Genomic DNA, 19,511 nt, shown 5'->3' with positions numbered 1-19,511 from the left:
AGTTAAAAGCATGTCACCTGTGGATTTTCCTTCTTTTCTCCGTTGTAATTCTAGCACCAATTCTAGAGCTGCCCAATGGTGGGATTTTGATTGCCGAGGTCCGAGAAAATAAAAACAGTTTCAAAAAGGGGAGAAAAAATATAAGATCGCCACAAAGAATCCAGATTGCCATTAAAATTGTTGATATCAGTCATGATCAGTAACTTGACAGGTTGTCTTCCTCTTCCCATGGCTTGTGGACTTGTGTTTAATGAGTCTGTCTGTAAATACACAGACTGAATGTTATCAGTACAGAACATGGACTGGCCTATGTGTTTGCCAAATTCCTTCACATTATTATCCCCGATCAATAGTGCACTGATATCAATAGGGTGCAGTATCCTCCAGTTGATGCCACCAACTCACGCACCATTTCACAATGAAACTAATGAATTTTAATGTGAATAAAACTAATGGATTTGGTAAATGTAGATGGGAGTCATGCGTACCATTAAATAGTAATAATTTGCACTATATCGTGCCTTCATGTAAAATGACTATCCTAAAGTGAGAAAAATCATTAAGATCTGTGATTGTCTGCATGGTAGCAGCATTAATTTAATTTTAATCTAGAAGATGTGATAAGGAGCTATATCAATACCAAATCCAAGGATTATTATTATAAAGCTACATCAAAGCCTTTAAAATTAATTGCCTTTTTACTGTTATTCGGACGTCCTCCCGACGTGAAAGGCGCTATACAAATGTAATCTTGTTGTTGTTTTGTGGGATTGAAGCTCTGCACCACCCTGATCAGAAGTTCCATTGGTTCAATCTACAACTAGAATTAGCTGCAAACCAGATCTAATACATGGAATGAGCAGGGCCTCAAATGTATAAAATAGGAATAGCTTAAAAAACTTGAGTTGCATACTGCATACTTCCTCTAAAGTTGATTTACAACTCGTGTGCCTTCCACTATTTAAATTTCCTACAGTACGTTTGTATGCCACTTTTATGAAGATTAGAAAAACTCCTACAGTTGAACATACCAAGAATTATTGATGAGCTGCAATAGCAAAGCCTAGTTTATGATACTACCGGAACCCCTCTGTGGTGCTCCCTTATAATTTCGAATTATCCATTCCGTTGCTCACCATTGAAGTTGCTGTGTAATTGGCTGCATAAAATCAAATTAATTATAAACTCTGTTGCCCGCATCCTTACTGTACTATACTATACACCATACTAAACTCCGCACTCCCATCACCCCAGTCTTAGCCAGGATCCACTGGCTCCCTGTTGTAGAATAGATCAATTTCAAGATCCTCACACTCGTGAGCAAATCACTTCATACCCTGGCACCACCCTACCTCACCGACCTGCTCACACCCCATTCCTCTACCTGCTCCCTTTGCTCAACTGGAGTCCTGTAGCTCAGTGATTAGAGCACTCGCTTTGCAAGTGAGAGACCTGAGTTCAATTCCAGGCAACCTTGGGCAAGTTTCCCTACTCCACACGCCTAATAATAATCCCTCCAAAACCAAAAACAATAATAAATTGGTCATTTTCAATCTACGACTGTTTGTGGGACATTGCTGTGCGCAATTGGCTGCCGCGTTTGCCCACAAATATACAGTCAATTCACTTTACAGTTTATTCTGTGAAGCGCTTTGGAACGTCCTCCCGACGTGAAAAGCGCTATATCAAATGCAAGGATTATTATTATTATTATAACTGGCTGCACTCTCCTGCAAGTCCCTTGTTCCCTCCATTCCACGAATGACGATTGTTTTTTCAGCCACTACGTCTGAGACTCAGGAACACTCTGCCTCAATCCCTCCACCTTGCCCCCTCCTTGTCCACCTAAAGACCTTCCTCTGCATGGTCACCTATCCTCTCTTCCTGGCTCGGTGTCGAGCTCTGACACTGTTGAGCCTTCGGAGATGCCACCCCGTGTGAGGGCTCTGTATAATATAGATTCAAGATGGGGTGGGGTTGAGGACAGAAAGTATTGCAGAGATTTGTACTGAAGAACCAGTGACAAGTTTCAGAGAGTCAAATTACATTAGAATACATTAAATTAGAATATGCAGCACAGAAACAGGCCATTCGGGCCAACTGGTCTATGCCGTTGTTTATGCTCCACATGAGCCTCCTCCTGCCCTTCCTCAACTAAGCCCTCAAGCATAACCTTCTATTCCTTTCTCCCGCATGTACCTATCTAGCTTCCCCTTAAATACATCTATGCTATTTTGCCTCAACATTTCCTTGTGGTAGCACGTACCACATTCCTGCTATTTTCTGTGTGAAGAAATTTCTTCTAACTTCCCTATTTGATCTATTTGTGACTATTTTATATTAATGGCACCTGGTTTTGGTTTCCCCCACAAGTGGAAACATCTTCCCTATGTCTACCCTATCAAAACCTTTCATCATTTTAAAGACCTCTATCAGGTCACCCCTTACCCTCGTTTCAAGAGAAGAGTCCAAGTATGTTCAGCCTTTTCTGATAGGTATAACCTCTCAGTTCTGGGATCATCCTTGTGAATCTCCGTTGCACTCTCTCCAGTGCATCTACATCCCTTCTATAATGTGGGGACCAGAACTGCACACAGTATTCTAAGTGTGGTCTAACCAAGGTTCCATAGAAGTTTACCATAACTTCCCTGCTTTTCATTTCTACCCCTCCAGAAATGAACCCCAAAGCCTGGTTTGCTTTTTTTATGGCCTTATTAACCTGGGTTACTACTTTTAGTGAATTGTGTATGTGTACCCCTAGATCCCTTTGCTCCTCTACCCCGTTTAAGTTATTTTTCCAGGATGTGACTTCCTTATTCCTTCTACCAAAATGTACCACCTCACACTTTTCTACATTGAAATGCATTTGGCATTTAAATGCCCATTCAGCAAGTTTATTAATGTCTTGTTATAATTTATTGCAGTCCTCCTCTGTATTAATTACAATTTGGTGGCGTCTGCAAATTTTGAAAAGGTACTGCTGATTCCTGAGTCCAAATCATTAATGTATATTGTGAACAACAGTGGTCCCAATACCAATCCTTGTGGAACACAAATTAATAGCATCTTCAGTGAAGTCAATCGATTGGTGCAATATACTTCAAATTACGTTCCAATGGCTACCTCAAAGCCACATTTCTACCAGTGTTGGCCAACCTTTATGGCTGGCCAACATAATACATTTTCGTGATTGAATATTTCTTGATTCATGCCATCAATCAAGAAATATTCAATCAAGAAAAAAGGAAAACACACTACAGATCGAGCATGGACTTTCCTAGACTTGTGCCAATACTCGGGGGGGCCTAGGGCCATAGGTTGGTCACCACTGCTTTGTTTATTCAATGGTTTTAACACATTTAACATACACAAAAAGGGCTTGTACTTGGTGTTTTAAATTGCATCTAGTTTTCGCTGATTTTTCAGCAGAGTACATTGCAAATTATAAATGGTGTGGTGAGTAGAATTGTCTTAGTTTGTAGCTTTGATTGGAGCATTCTTTCTGCTGCATGTTATATAAGAGCAGGAATGTGTTCCAAATAACACAGTACAAACCTATGACTTCTGCTAACATTTCTAAACCCAAGAGTGTATGATTTGTAATGTGCTCACACATTACTCATGTTTATTTATAGTATGCAAATACCCAAAGGCTGATTTTGATAACAGTGGTTGAAATATCTTCCTGCATAAGTTTTCTCAGCACCAGAGGAAGTGCTGAGTTCAGTATTGTAACTCGCCGTCCAAGCAGAGGTTCTCATGGGCCGTTGGTTCATATCCATGGCAATATCCAATTGAATTAGTTGTGCAAATTAGGGGCAGGATAATCTTAAAGTAAAATGCTTTATAATCTGTGATGTTCAATTGGATGCCAAGCTTTGAGAATATGCCTATTGTTATTTTCTTTGGAGGATTTGAAAGCTTTTGATGTGATCTTCAAACGAATCAAAAGGTCAATGGGAAAAACTACTGAGTAATCTTGTAAAAAGCATGCAGAAATTTTTGAATTGTGCTTTTCCACCAAAAAGACCATGCTTCTAAATGTATTTGTGCTTGAGTGTTCCCTCCAATGGCAGTATTCTGTTTATCCTGGAGAATATTACAGCAAATCTGACCATGAGTTTAATACACTTTTGAAAATCAGCCACATTGAATGTTGAAGGAGATTGTGTTTTTTCACTATTTTCACAGATTTTCTCTTCTCAATCCATCCGTTTTCTGTGCATATATTTTTGAGCTCAGACACGCAGCAGGTATCTTGTTCAGGTTGTTTGCAGCAAAAAGAGTGTTGGAACCTGACAACTTGGGTGTAAGCATTACCATGTACCAGTGTTTCTTTTGATCTCTCCCAAGTTCCTCCCTCTCCCCTCCCAAAGAATTACTTAGATTAGAAAATTGGCAGGTGTATGCTTTCAGGTGATGTTAAAGAACTCAGGGCACTATTGGAAAAGAGAAGGGAGTTTCTCCCGGCATGCTGGTCAACAATCCTCAAAGCAAGCATGCTTACCAATATGCTACGAGACTCCATTACCAGCAACATGTGCTACCATGTCTTCCACCAAGTAAGAGGATTTGGACAGGCAGTTACTTGAGGCAGGGATTCTTCCTACTTGCTAAATGTTAAAGCCTAACCCAGGTCCTCTCACTTGCAAAGGGAGCATGCTAGCCACTACACTATGGGACTCCACGAAAAAACATTTTCAAAAATAATTGTGTTGTACCAATTGTGGAGCCGGCCTGAATAGAGTGAGGACATGAGAATCTCTTGGGGGGTGGGGGCGGTGGGAGAGCAGCAAGCAGCAGATGATTAAATCATTGTGCAATGCAATAATCTTAGAGTCCAGATGCCAAGTAAAGCTGCGTCAGTCTGCAATTTGCAGGCATCGAGCCCCGAGCCATGCAGATGGCTTCTTTTCAGAGCCGCAGTGACTATAAGATGGTCAGAAAAAATGTTTTTAAAATCTTGCCTCTCCCTTTGCACACAATCTGTCTGAGTTATCCAGCAACCATCGAGGAACAAAAGAGATTGAATTGATGAATGGTTTGTCAGGGCACAGTCCAGGGTGACTTATTTGGGATCAGCTGATTTCAACTCCCTTTGTTTAAACAGTTTTAAAGTGTAGTTTTTGAACCTAAGTAACAGTAGTAGAGTGTCTTAACTAAACCCATTGTCTACCTCTGTAGCAGCCCACTGTGTTGCACACGAGCTCTCCTCAAACCACATTCATATTCTTGTTTATTTGATTATAACATGTATTGTTTGTGATTCAGATTTTTCTTTGCACTTTGATAAAAGTTTCCTTCAATTTGCTGCTCATGATTTATAAATTCATGTCATGGGAGGGGAATTTTGGTTTTGGTCAACCGGGTGTCTGATACATGTGGAAACCCATCACCATGCTTAAAATTATCCAAACCAAACTGAGAATTCCATTGATCCCACCCAATTCCTGAGATAGATTGTTGGAATTGAATGCGCGGAGAATGGCTCTTTAGTAAAAGGACCATTCATTTATTGTTTTAAGTTCATTATCTTTCTGAGAAACTTCTTTGACTTGGTTCCTGATTTAGCAATTGCACAAAAGGGATGTTTTAAAAATTGAATGAAGGGTACATTTTCTTACATAGAAACTGGTAGATAAATTTGCAGAATTGAGTTTTATTTTACATTTAAGAAAAGATATATCTTTAAGACCCTTAAGTTAAACTTTTTTCTTTTTTTTAAGAAAACCGTAACCCCTGTGTTAAGCTGAAAGTCTGTTCCCTGCAGACTTCACAGTGATTTAATTTAATAGTTGGAGCATGCTGGAATTTAAACAGGAAGAGTGTGAATTCTATCTGTTTGACCTTGTCTTGAGCAGACTGACGTTAAACATTTTGCGGTTGTAGAGATAAGTTACTATTGTAAAGCTCCAAGAGGGGGATGACCTTTTCTTCTGACTGCAAGGTTTTCGGCTTATGACAGGAAGCGATGAAATGGGCTTTGATCGTCTGCTATTTGTGAAATTGGAGGTCATTGGCATTGCTTGCAGAGTTCTCAATCCTCCTCCTTCCCCCAGGTAGTGTACCTAAACCCCGCAGATCAAGATGAATTCTTGAAATGAGTGAAATTTTATTTGTGAGTTAGTTCTGTGCTCTGGCCTGAGTGTGTGCTGCTGGAATGCAGTTTGGATGTTTCGTGGACAATTTATCTGAAGTATGCATGTGTAGCACTGTGATTACAATATTTCTGGTGTGGCTTATCTTGTGCTTGTGTTAACCAAGAGTGCTAATATTTACACTGCTAAAAGCAAAAAGCCAAGGTCCGCAATCAGTGCTGGACTGCAAAGAGTTCTGACTCACGATTCCGTCCCTGAAAATGCTATATAGTGACCATATCTTGTAAACCAAATCCGTGAAAGTGCGTAAAAAAAATTAACTCACCACATTTCCTGATGCTGGCAGTACTGGAGAAGCTTGTTGGATCAATGGCTGTATTTCTCTGCTGAGTGTGTCTGTTTCAGAAGTTTGATGTTTTGTTCAGGTTGTTGCTGAACTCAAGACGGGGCAAATTTGTCCAGGGACACAATACCTCATCCGGGGGACTGTCCCCGGATAGTGGGGATTGATGGTCACCTTACACAGGCACTTGTCTTTTTTTAAGCATGGTGAATAACATAGCGTTTATTGTTAAAATTAAGTTTCTTTGAGGCAGGGGCTCATTGCTCCCTTGTTGCGGGTCATTTTGCATCCAAATTTTATTTTATCTTTTATCTTTATTTTGTTTCGAGAAAGTGGATTGGATTTCTCTGCGGCATGCAAACCTGTTAAAAACATTCCATACGTTGATCAGCTGTCAAATCATAGTCTGTCTGTTACAGAAACAGTCTTAGAAAAGCCTTTTTGTATCTTTATCTGGGTCTGTTAAAAGGCATGTTAATAAGCCATTGAGAAAAGCTGTGGATTTCTTAATTGCTGCTTTTCTTTTCCTGTGTGTCCCCTGTGATTACTGTAATAAGTGAAGGCTATGGAGGAACACTGATTATCTGTCCTTAATAAGTAAATTGCGGGGCAGCATGCAAATGTCTGCTTGAGTTGTCATTGTTGTTCATGATCGCTTTTCATTGAAACAAAGAACAAAATTCTCCAGTGGAAGTATGATGGTGAACTACAAATGCTTTGAGGAGCAGAATCAATGCAGCTTTTATTTTTAAACTACAGTCTCTTGCAAGGCAGGAAGTTGTTGACAATTGTCTGAAAATGTGCACAGAGGATAGAAAATAGGAAATTGTATGTTAGAATAATCATTTTCATTTAGAGCTAAGGGTGAACAATCGAGGGTATTCACTTTATTGATGGTGTTTGTAGGGGAAAATGTCCTTGGGCATGATTGTTGGTGTAGTTCACGTTACTTTTTTTATTTTCGTCATCCTTGGAATTATGAAAGGTCCGAACCTTGAGGCATCAAGTGCTTTATCAGATCTAAAATGTTTTTTATTGATTGGCCTAATGCAACCCAAGGCTCTCGTCCTCTGTTAGCGGCAGAATTACTGAAGCTGATTATGCACAGGAGATAGTGTGAAACAGCTTGTCACTGCATCCTTGACCAGTGCTCTGAGATGCTCAGAAAATGTTTGATGAGCGATATTGATCCGAATGAGTAAGATGTGGTTGAGGGAGTTTTAAATTTTAAAAACTACTGAATGAAATCTATTTTTTAAATGGTTGGATTGATTTTTGATGTCGTGCAATATTATCAAGAGTAGAGTTCTGTTTCTGGAGTTGTTTCCTTCCCTGGAGTCTTTTTTAAGTCAATAATGAATGACCAAAGTGTCATCAGCATTTGTTGTAATCACACAGTGTGGCTATTTATTTGTCTACTATGTGTTCATTTTAACATAGCTAAATACTACGTGTTCATTTTAACTTGGCTGAATATTACAGCTTCACAGTGCAATATAACATTTGCATAACAATTTGTATTTAGAGCACCCTTCCTATAATCAAATAGTATCTCGGAGCACATAAAGCTCCGAGATTGAGAAGAAGCCATTCTAGCCATCGGGTTTGCACCCTTCCGTAGCTCTCACAAAATATACCCGATAAATATACTCTGTTTCCTGGGGGTTGTCATAGAGACTTCCTGATTTCTAAAAAAAAACTTTTTGAGACAAACTAAATGGGCCAGAATGGTCTTTTCCGATGTTGTACATTCCAATAAATCTCGAAAGGTAATAAACCAAAAATGTCATAGTTTCATCTTTCCCCATTCAAACCTGCCCCCCCCCTCCGTACCCCAGCAACACAGAAACTATTGTGTCCGAAGAGTAACTATGTCTGTCCCTTTTTTCTCTTACAATGAATTGATCATGATTAGAAAAGGGAATATTGCTCTAGACACAATCAGCAGAGAGGTGAGGCGTTCAGCTGAAATAACCTCTTTGGTAAAAGTGCCTAACTTTGGTTCTGAACCCCTTACAATAAGAATAAAAATCCTTTGTACACTCTATTGATACATTCTATCATGACAGAAGTGTATCAACTGTATGTATTTTGAAGGAAAATATCTTCAAGTTTGTTTGATCAGCACTCGAGAGTACCATCTTCCCATTTCCTCCCTCCTGACTGCAGCAGAGAGAGAGAGAGAGAGAGAGGGCAGTGTCTTGAGGGTCTGAGTTGGCAAAGAATAAAAATGCCATTTTCTCAGTTTTTCATTGACAAGAATTGCAGGAGATGAGCCTAAACTACAGTCTAGTTCTAGTTGTACCACTTAGAAAACCATTTAACAATAGTGCTGGCAATCTGTTTGGTTGATTTGGAGACCTCAGTGCCTCAATTGTGTTGACAAGTGGGTAATGAATGCTTTTTGAGCAGCAAGGAAAAGCGTTTAGTAAAGGGAATTCCCTTGTGCCTGGAAGAATGTCTCTTTCGAATGCTGTGTATTATAAAAAACGCCTCTTGTATGTTAGCTGAAGGATGCCTCTAGATGAAGGACATCATAATTGCGTCAATTCACACAAAAAACAGCCCTTGTAGAAATTAATGATGGAAATTCGTCTGACAGTACACTTTTTCCATGGCCGAAAAGAAGTGGAATTCTACTATTTTTGGTCAAATCAAATAGTTTGATGCGCACATTTTCTATTTTAACCAGCAACAATCGTGGGAAAATGCACAGATTTCAACAATCCTGTGCTATTGCATGTAAGAGTCAAACCTTAACGTCAGGCAGTCAGGGCTGGAATTTATCTTGCTGGACATTAATTATCCTGAAGGAACAAGTTCTTTTTTTTAACACTATAATAGCTCACTGTAACATGCACAAATTTAAGATGATTTTTTTTTCCTTTGGTGCAAAGAATTCCTAAAAGGTCAGCTCACAATAGTGTTATTAAACCGTCCCTCTTCAAAAGCGAGTTGGGGTGTTTCAGTAAATTGCAGGGTGTACAAGGTGAATTATTGGATCACACGAGCATGAGCTGGCTCGGTGGTTTTTTAGAATTCCCAGATTGTTACTGCTGCTGAATCTCAGTGCTTTGGGTTATCGTTTTTTCTGAATGTTAATGAATTTTTATTATTAATCATCATCATAATAATCCCCGCATTTGATATAGGGCCTTATCATGTTATTGAGATGTCTCAAAGCGCTTCACATGATGCACAGTAAGGCGGATTGGCTGTATTTTGTGGATGAAACACGGCAGCCAGTTGCGCATAGCAATGTCCCACAAACAGCCACAGAGTGAGTGACAAATTTTATTTGGGAGATTGGAGGACACTGGGAGAGGATGGATGAAGAGGGTAGATGAAGAGGGACATGGAGAGGGTGGATGAAGATAGTGCAATTGATGTAGTTTATATGGAGTTTCAAAAGGCATTTGATAAAGTGCCGCATAAGAGACTTGTAAGCAAAATAGAAGCCCACAGTATTAAAGGGATGGTAGCAGCATGGATACAGAACTGGATGGAAAACAGAAAGCGGAGAGTGATGGTGAACGGTTGTTTTTCTGACTGGAGGGAAGTGTGCAGTGGTGTCCCCCAAGGGTCAGTATTGGGACCACTGCTGTTTTTGATGTATTTAAATGACCTGGACTTAGCGAGTATAATTTGCAAGTTTGCAGATGTTACTAAGCTAGGAAAATTAGTGAGGAGGATAGTAGCAGACTGCAAGGTGACATAGACACACTGATAAAATGGGCAGACATGTGGCAGATGGAGTTTAATGTGGACAAATGCGAAGTGATGCATTGGGAGGAAGATTGAGGAGAGGCAGTATAAGCTGATGGTACAATCTTAAAGGGGGTGAAGGAATAGAGAGACCTGGGGGTTCATATAAGTAAATCTTTGAAGGTGGCAGGACAGGTAAATAAAACTGTTAGGATACCAGGCTTTATAAATTGGGGCATAGAATACAAAAGTCAGGAAGTTATGATGAACCTTTATAGACACTGGTTAGGCCTCAGCTGGAGTACTGTGTTCAGTTCTGGGCACCAAACTTTAGGAAGGATGTCAAGGCATTGGAGAGGGTGCAAAGGAGATTTACCAGGATGGTACCAGGAATGAGGGACTTCAGTTATCAGGAGAGGCTAGAGAAGCAAGGATTATTCTCCTTGGAGCAGAGAAGGTTAAGAGGAGACTTAATATAAGTTTTCAAAATTATGAGGGGATTCGATAGGGTGAACAAGGAGAAACTATATCCACGGGGACCCGGGGACACCGATTTAAAATAGTTGTTAAAAGAAATAGAGGGAAGGTGAGGAGAAAGTTTTTCACCCAGAGAGCTATTCGGATCTGGAATGGATTGCCTGAAAGTGCGGTGGAAGCCGATTCAATAACAACTTTTAAGAAAGAAATAGATAATTATTTGGGGAGGACATGTTTGCAGGACTATGGGGAGAGCGCGGGGGAGTGGGATTGATTTGGGTAGCTCTTTTCAAAGAGCCAGCACAGACACGATGGGCCAAATGACCCATTGGCTCTTCTGTATGATTCTGTATGATTCTATGATCTATGACTGGGAGAGACTCCCTTCTCTTTTCCAATAGTGCCATGGGATCTTTAACATCCACCTGAACAGGCAGGTGAGACCTTGGTTTAACATCTCAACCGAAGGAATTTTAAACAAATACGCCATTTTAAGGATGGCTTTAATTGCTTTCCACTCAATGTAGTATTCGTAGTTTGAATGTTAATTATTGCATAATTCAAAAGTGAACGCTGTGTGCTATTTGCTAGGACGCAGTGGGAACATTTTACAGTATTTGGAATGTTTTTTCATAAATGAGTATGATTGTCACTACGTTAAAGGTAAATGTACAGAAAATTTGCTGGAACATTTTTCTCTGACCACTTATCTCTTTCCCTCCGCTTCTGCTGAACATATTTAACTTGTGTTTATTTTTTTACTGGGGTACTGTTCCACAAGGGCTGGGTACCTCAGATAAGGAGCCATTAATCATGCAATGACTATGACGATTCAACAATGGGGTTTATTACAGACTGGTCCATTCCTGACGTCCACCCATATGCTCCTTCCAGGATGACTACCTGGATAGAGATTGGGAGTGGGAATCCTGGCTTATTTTTTTCCTCCTCTCACCCAACCCAGGGGCTCTAAAATGAGTTGTTATACTTCCGACTGCCACTCTAGCAGATTGGGATTCAAACCTGCAATCTGTCTGTCTATGGAACTGGAGCCTCGTCAAATGAAATGCATTCAAGGGAGGCCAGAGTTAAAGGTCGGCCTGCATCGCGTCCCTGTTTACGTTGCTGCCTCCAATGTTTCTGTACAACGCTGCTGCTGAATTGGAAGCTGCAGCCAGTGTCACTGTAAATAAATAAGGCACTAGGCAGAAGATCACAAACCGTGATCAGTTCAACCCATTGTTTTCATAATTTCAGAATCCCTACCCTACCATCTTTACATTACAGCATCAAGCTGTTTCGCAAATGAGTCCAGGGTCTGCTCTCTGCCAACGATCTTGGTAAACTGGTTCAGCTGTTAATTATCCTATTCGGCTTCCTGTTGTCTGACCCCCAGATTGTTCTTCACAACCCTGAACCTGTACCCACTTCTATCTAAAAGTGTTGTTCTGGATTTACTTTCTCTTTGCGGTTTAACATCTTTTAGGTTCCCTCTGAGATGGCTGTTTTCAAGGCGGTTGATCTCTATGCCATGTTGATAATACTGATCCTTGAAGGCTGAAACTGAATTTCATTAACCGCGCGACAGCTCTGATTGTTTGCTTTTTCACAGAGGCTCAATGCCTTTCCTGCAGAGAATTCCTTAAAATAGCAGAAAAGTTCAATATTAAAGCACTGGCCTTCCAGAACAGGTCAATCGTTTTACATCAAGATGCTTCGAAGACATTAAGTAAATTGAAGGTTGAAATGAGGGATGGAAGTGTTTCTCTCAGACATTTGCCTATTCTTTACATTAGTGTTATTGCTTTCACAACCAGACCACAGTAAGTGTATTTGGCTAATCTAATGCTTCTTTCAAAGCTGTAGCCTTTATAACATAGAATGCAGTAAAAATACCATCCCCATGTTTGGTATTGTAGCACAGTAATGAACTATGATCAGTTCCACTACTCACTGCTGAAACATGAGAAATGTAAATCTATGGACTGGATGTTTTCATAGACTTTTCAATTTTGCAATTCTTAAAGGTAGGGATGGGGAAAGGGGAGTACTTTTGTGGGTGGAAGGTAAAGGATAGGAGAGTAGAAAAAAACATGATCGACATGTTGCAAAGTAGTATGTTAAATTTAAGGTTGTTTACTCCGTTGCATTGCGAGTTTGAAAACAATGAGACCAGTATAGCTACAGCAAATATAATAATCCTTGATGTAGCCCTTTGCACGTCTTATTCACTGTAAAGTGAATTGACTGTATATTTGTGGGTGAAACACGGCAGCCAATTGCCACATCAGTGTCCCACAAACAGTCGTGGATTGAGTGACCAAATTATTATTTTTTTTTGAAGGTTATTATTCCCAGAAAAGCGATCTACCAATCGATTAACAACCAGGTTCCTACTTATTCCTAGGTAAACAGAGGCGTGTGAATTAAGGAAACGTGCCCAACGTGACACCCTGCTGGGAATAGAACCCAGATCTCTCGCTATAGGACTCCACAAAGGACTCTAATGAAGATCATTTGAATGTTTAATTCACCTACTTTTTCTTGCTGCACAGTTCGGGTTAAAAATTGAATATTGGTTCTAAAATGTGTCCTTAATTCTGGATCTGGAAGTACAACGTCAATAAGTTGCATTTGTATCACGTCCTTCACGCGAGGTAGCATTTCAGAGCGCTTAAGTATGCCATATTAGCCAGTGTGGGAACTTACTGACACAGTTGACTTTTAAAGGCGAGTTTCTGCAAGTGGGTGTGATGTAATTATGGTTACTGGAACGAATTCAAGCTCAGATTCCTTAATTGAGGAATGCTGTTTGAAGTTGTCACGTTTTAATCTCCGCTGCCAGATTCAGTGCACAATTTACTGATGTAAAGATCTGTATAGAGAAACACATTGGCTGGTTTGTACGAGGTAGGTCCAGTGCACTCAATTCACTTTCATGTGATTAAGGAATCTGAAATTTGTGAAGTTCTGTAGCGTGCCTCTCAAGTGAGAGGACCTGAGTTTGATTCCCGGGTGGGCAAAACCTTAGACAAGTTCCCTTACTCCGCTCGCCTCTGTTTACCTAGCAATAAGTAGAAACATGGTTGTTAATCGATTTGTGGATCGCTTTCCGAGGGTAATAATCCCTCAAAACAAATTTAGTCATTCAATCCACTACTGTTTGTGGGACACTGTTGTGCTCATTTCGCCCACAAAATACAGAGTCAATCTACTTTTCAATATATTCTGTGAAGTCAACGACATAATAAAACGCTGTAACAAATGCAAGGATAATTATTACAAAATGCAGCGTTAGACTAGGCTTCTGGTACAACGTGTGCTGCCTTTTACAGTGATGTTTATTCATCTCTGCTCACTAATGGGAGAGGTGAAGGAACATTTTGTTCCATTTGTACCACGTTTATGCTATGAATTTGTTTCCAGAAATAAAGCATCCCGTGGAATACAACACGTATAGTCAATTTTCCCAGTTCCAAATCTTCAGAGATCCTCCTCCGTAATGAAAAATTACCTTGTCTGAGAGAGTGGACCCGGTAGCATTCCACCCATTGAGGAGGTGTGAGAAATCCATCAACATTATCTAGAAGAATTGTTGCCTTGTTGAATACTATCACTCCCTCGCTCCCCTTCTCTCTCTCTCTTCTCTCTCTCGCTCTCTCTCTCTCTCCCTCAAGGGGACAGCATGCAGCAAGAAATCCATAAAATTAATAAACGTAATAGACAATTTAGGTCATTTGTGACTTGACTGTTAACATATTATTAAAAACATAATTTAAAGGTTGGTGAAGGTCCAGTTCCTCTCACCGTACCCGATGGTGATGAATTATTATGAATTTGGCGCTGAGAATTGGCATGTATTTCAACATCGCTGAAATGGTTCATCAGTCGTTGCCAGACTAAATTGGCTCCCAATTACCAAACGGATCGACTTCAAGATCCTCTCATTTGTTTTCAAATCCCTTCATGCCATCGCACCTCCCTACCTATCCAATTTGCTTACCACCATCCGCTGCTTCCGCTTAGCTAGCTCCGGCCTCCTGTTCATCCCTCGCCCCCTCTGCTCCTCCATCGGTGGCCGTGCTTTCAGCCACTACACCCCGAAGCTCTGGAGCTCCCTCCCTCAATCCCTCCAGCTTGCCCCCTTCCCCCCCACCCACTTTCGAATCCCACCTAAAGACCTTTGTTTTTAATCGTGCTTACGGTCACCTCCCCCACCCTCTGGCTCGGGATCAGACTTCGCCACTGTCAAGCGCTTTTTTTTGTAAAAAAAAGTTAATTGCTTCTTTAATGAAAACTGGGTGGCCCATTTTTTTGAGGGAGCACCAGTGAGGCTACAGGAGATCACCACCTCCTGCCTCTCAGGGCCCGGCAACGCACAGAGACACAGAGTGAGAGACACGCACAGACAGAGACAGAAGAGAGAGAGACACACACCCACACACACACCCACAGACAGAGAGAGAGACACACACCCACAGACAGAGAGACACAGACACAAGCACACTCACACACACTCTCACAAACAAAAAGAGAGACACTCACACACAGAGACTCAGACAATCACAACAGTGGAGCCTCCGAATGCAGCTCATATCCCACTTGTGCAACACCGCGCATTTGAGTCCGGAGCTGCCACCCCCCACAGTCACGTCAGGGAAACAGCGAGAGGCCTGTGGGCCAGAAACTACATTTATGGCAGGTTTGTAAGACCTTTCTCTTTGACAGTGCCTTCAGCTCCCCTCTCGACTCTCTACCCCCTTCTCGCTCCCTCCCTTCCCTCCCCTCACCCTGACCATTTCCCCCTCCTCGCTCCCTTCCCTCCCCTCACCCTGACCATTTCCCCCCTTCTCGGGTCCTGACCCAACTGTACAGCGCCTTGGGACGTCCTCCCGACGTGAAAGGCGCTCTATAAATGGAATCTTGTTGTTGTTGTTGTAGCGGATTCCACGGATTTTTCTGTTGGCCCCGGTTATTACCATTCCATGTACTTTGTAAGACTTACTTAAGTGGCTGTCTCCACCTATTCAAGGTGGGACAAGCACCTATGGTTCCACAACCTCCCCTACTCTGGGTACTTGTTCCCAACTTTTCCATCTTGTGCTGCAACAAAACATCCATCAAAGTTGTAATGTTGCAGAAACAATTGTTTGGCCTCTGGGCAATAAGCTGGGGTTCAAGCCCACTCAGTGACGTACCGATGTGCAACAACATCACGCACTGCTGACTGGGACTGGGAATCCCGTGTTTGATTTCCTGCCCTGTTTTGATGTGGTGCCAGTGACCTGCAAATAATTGTTTTGCTTGACTGTTGATTTTATTCACAGTGTCCATGTCAGCATCTGCAGTTGTGAAGCCCGTTGAATTTGCATGTGTCGGTAATCCTGTTTTCGTGACAAATTCAGCTGTAGGGGCAGGTACCCATTTTAATGTAGAACAAGCAACCTCGAGACTACATTTTGTAATATGGGTGTTTCAAGTTGTGAGAATTTTGAGTTTCTGTTGAGGGCCAGAAATTCCTTTTCTGCAATTTGCTGTGAACTCTGCTGGCCTGGAGAATATAGGAAGCTTCTCAACTACAACTTGCATTTATGTAACACCCTTCATGTGGGGTAGATTCTCGGAGTGCTCAAATGAGGTATTACTGTCAAACTGCAGCATTAGATGGATGGGTTACCTGGTGAAGATAGTACCCAAAGTGGAACAGATCTGTACTGACCTAGACAACTTCAATTTCAAGTTGCAATCTGTGACTGGGGTGTGTGGGGGGGTGCTTCATCTCACTGTTGGTCTCAGTGCCATAATTCCTGTCCTAAATTGTGCAGAGGAGTACCCAGTATGTTTTCATAATATCCAGGCTTGACTATGCAAACTCCCTGCTTGTTGGCCTCTCCAACTCCTCCCTCCACAGGCTGCAGATCATCCAGAACTTTGCAGCCCATGTCCTCTCCCGCACCAGGCTCCGTGACCCCATCACCCCCATCCTTGCCCGACTCCACTGGCTTCCCTCACACACAGGATACAGTTGAAGATCCTGGTCCTTACCTTCAAAGCCCTCCATGGTCTTGCTTCCCCCCCTTCCTCTGCTAACTCCTGACCCCCTACCAACCCAACCCGCTTCCTCCGCTTAGCGGACTCCGTCCTGCTTCACATCCCCCGCCTCGCCCTTCCCACAATTGGCGGGCAGACCTTCAGCCACTCTGGCCCCAACCTCTGGAACTCCATCCTGCAGTCCCTCGGCCTTGCCCCCTCCCTTATAATAATAATAATAATCCTTGCATTTGATATAGCGCTTTTCACGTCGGGAGGACATCCCAAAGCGCTTCACAGACCACACTGTAAAGTGAATTGACACTATATTTGTGGGCGATCGCGGCAGCCAATTGCGCACAGCAATGTCCCACAAACAGTCGTAAATTGAAAATGACCAATTTATTATTGTTTAATAACCTTAACATTATTTAATAATAATGTTGCCTCCTTCAAGACCTGACTCAAGACCCTGCTCTTTAACCGTGCCTTCGATCACCCTCGTTTCCCCCTCCGCTCTCCCCGATCCCGAGCCCTACCTTGGGTCCGAAACGCTGTTTGCCCAGTGCCTTGGGATGTCCTCCCGACTTGAAAGGCACTATGCAAATATAATTTTGTTGTTTTGGCTGGAATTATTGATGAGGACAGGACTGGGTTTGCCTGCGTTGTCCAAGAGCCAAATGTTGAAAAGGCTCACCCCAGATACACAGTTCAGGGTTATCGACTAAATTAATGCGATGGATTGGGTCCTGTGGTCTGCTGGGTGTTGTGTGATTGCTGTTTGTTTTGAAGCACTGCCTCAAGAAGACGAGTCCAATCTATTGCACTTTGAGATGTACTTGCAGTATATCAGTACCAAATCATCTTTCCTTTTGTGAAGCCAAAAAGAATGAAACTGTCAATGGTTAGCTTTTTTGTTGTAATTGGTGCATGGTTTTAAGTTGGGCAAAATTGCATGGTCACACAAGATGGGTTGAATTTGTACACCAGCAAAACCTGAGTTTGCCTTTCAACAGCAACAAGAAGATTACATTTGCATAGCGCCTTTCATGTCGGGAGGATGTCCCAAGGCGTTGGACAGTGTACAGCATTTCAGATCCGAGCTGGGGTCGGGGGGGAGAGGGGAGGGGAAGTAATAAATAATAATATTATTATATAATAAATAATAAAGGACAAGTAATAAATAGCCCACAGAAGAAATTAAGGATTGAAAATTGTAAAATTGTGTAAATTGTAAAATATCCAAAGCTCATCCTGTGCTTCGAAATGCTGCATTCAAGGTTGTTAATCACGTACCTCTGTGCAACGTGTTGAGTGATAACAAAAATCCTTTTCATTAGTGTATGTGATGTTCTTTATATGAAATATAGTTCTTGATTGAACACTTATTCTTCTGTTTGTCTCTCAATTTTCACAGAACACCACCTTTGTACACAAGATGGTGTGTGTTTAAATATGAAGGAAGAGAGCACAATCAGGAGGTCACCAGTCAGGGGCATTTAGGAGTCACTTTTGTCTCTTGTAATCGAGCACAGAGTTGCTTTTTATAAAACCTTGTCAGTTCTTCTGGGATTGGGTTGAGCGGAATGGACAAGGCACAATGTCTTATTAATCCAAAATGGAACAAATGAAGCCTGCAGCTTTAATGAGATGACTACTAGTTTGGTACTGGAGAAGCTTAACCTTTTAACCTTCTTTTAGCTGCAGTTTACAACCCATGATGAGTATTGTTCTGAAGGGGCAACTGCGGTAACCAGGGGCTGTGTGACGATGGAAATGTTACAAGGACCTCGTAATGTGAGACTTCTAAGATGTCTTGTCAACTTTTTCCCCTTCCTGTTTCTCACACACGATCATTGTAACACACTATGTTGCAGGGCGCATCAAGGGAAAAGCAGCAATCTTGCTTTTCAAGATTGACAAAATATAATACTGTTTTCTGGAGGGTTAGGTGTGGGGGTTACTCTCTGCTGTTTCTGCAGGAAAGGAATTGCAAATATATTTTAGAAAGCAATGGAATTGAAAAGCTGGTATTTAAATATTTTTTAGTTAAAGCACTGCATTGCATTCTGTGTTTTACCTCAAAGGAATAATGATGTGTGTTTTAGATCAAGTTGCATCTCACCAATGTCACAATGCTCATGCTGTGGTGATAGGGTTGGTTTTCTTCTCCATGTCCCACTGTGTCTTGGAGTCTTGTTTAATTAAACACATATTAGAATGTCCTCCAACAATCCATGAAACCTCGGGTGGCTTTTTTCACTCAGGTAAATAACAACAACAAACAACAACAAATTCCATTTGTAAAGCGCCTTTCATGTTGGAAGGATGCCCCAAGGCGTTGAAAATATCAGTAAAAATGCAGACACACTTTGCAATTATTTGTGTGAAACGTTTTGAGACATTTGTTTCGTGATCGTTGTAGTCCCCACATGAAATGCAGTTGTTTATCATTTGATCACTGTGAAGTATTGCCCAGATTGTTGATCCGCTCCTTCAGCCAAAACAGACAAACAAATGTGCTGTTGAGCTTGTATCCAAACTTGGGATGTGAAACACTCGTGGGACGCTTTCTCTTTATTTTGCTGTGGCTTGGGATGTCCTCCCGACACGAAAGGCACTCTACAAATGTAATTTGTTGTTCAGATCTGAACTGCCTTGTGGTACTTTAGTGACGTGGATTATGGGGTTTCACCTACCACTTCTGTTCTCTTCAGGACCATAATAATAATAAATAATAATAATAATCCTTGTATTTCATATTGCACCTTATTACATTGGAAGGACTTCTCAAAGCACTTCACAGGCTTTGCCATGCCCAATTTACCCCATTACAGACTACCAAACTCACAAAACTT

General features: G+C 41.5%; 1 protein-coding gene across 6 annotated transcripts in view; it reads left to right on the top strand.

Moving 5' to 3' along the window:
- LOC103181828 (protein kinase C and casein kinase substrate in neurons protein 2) overlaps positions 1 to 19,511 on the top strand; it is a 103,123-nt gene that overhangs the window by 46,676 nt on the left and 36,936 nt on the right. The window lies entirely within an intron of this gene.

This window comes from Callorhinchus milii, unplaced genomic scaffold, assembly GCF_018977255.1.
Source record: "Callorhinchus milii isolate IMCB2004 unplaced genomic scaffold, IMCB_Cmil_1.0 Scaffold5, whole genome shotgun sequence".
Lineage (NCBI taxonomy): Eukaryota > Metazoa > Chordata > Chondrichthyes > Chimaeriformes > Callorhinchidae > Callorhinchus > Callorhinchus milii.
This window is presented reverse-complemented; position numbering and strand designations above follow the sequence as displayed.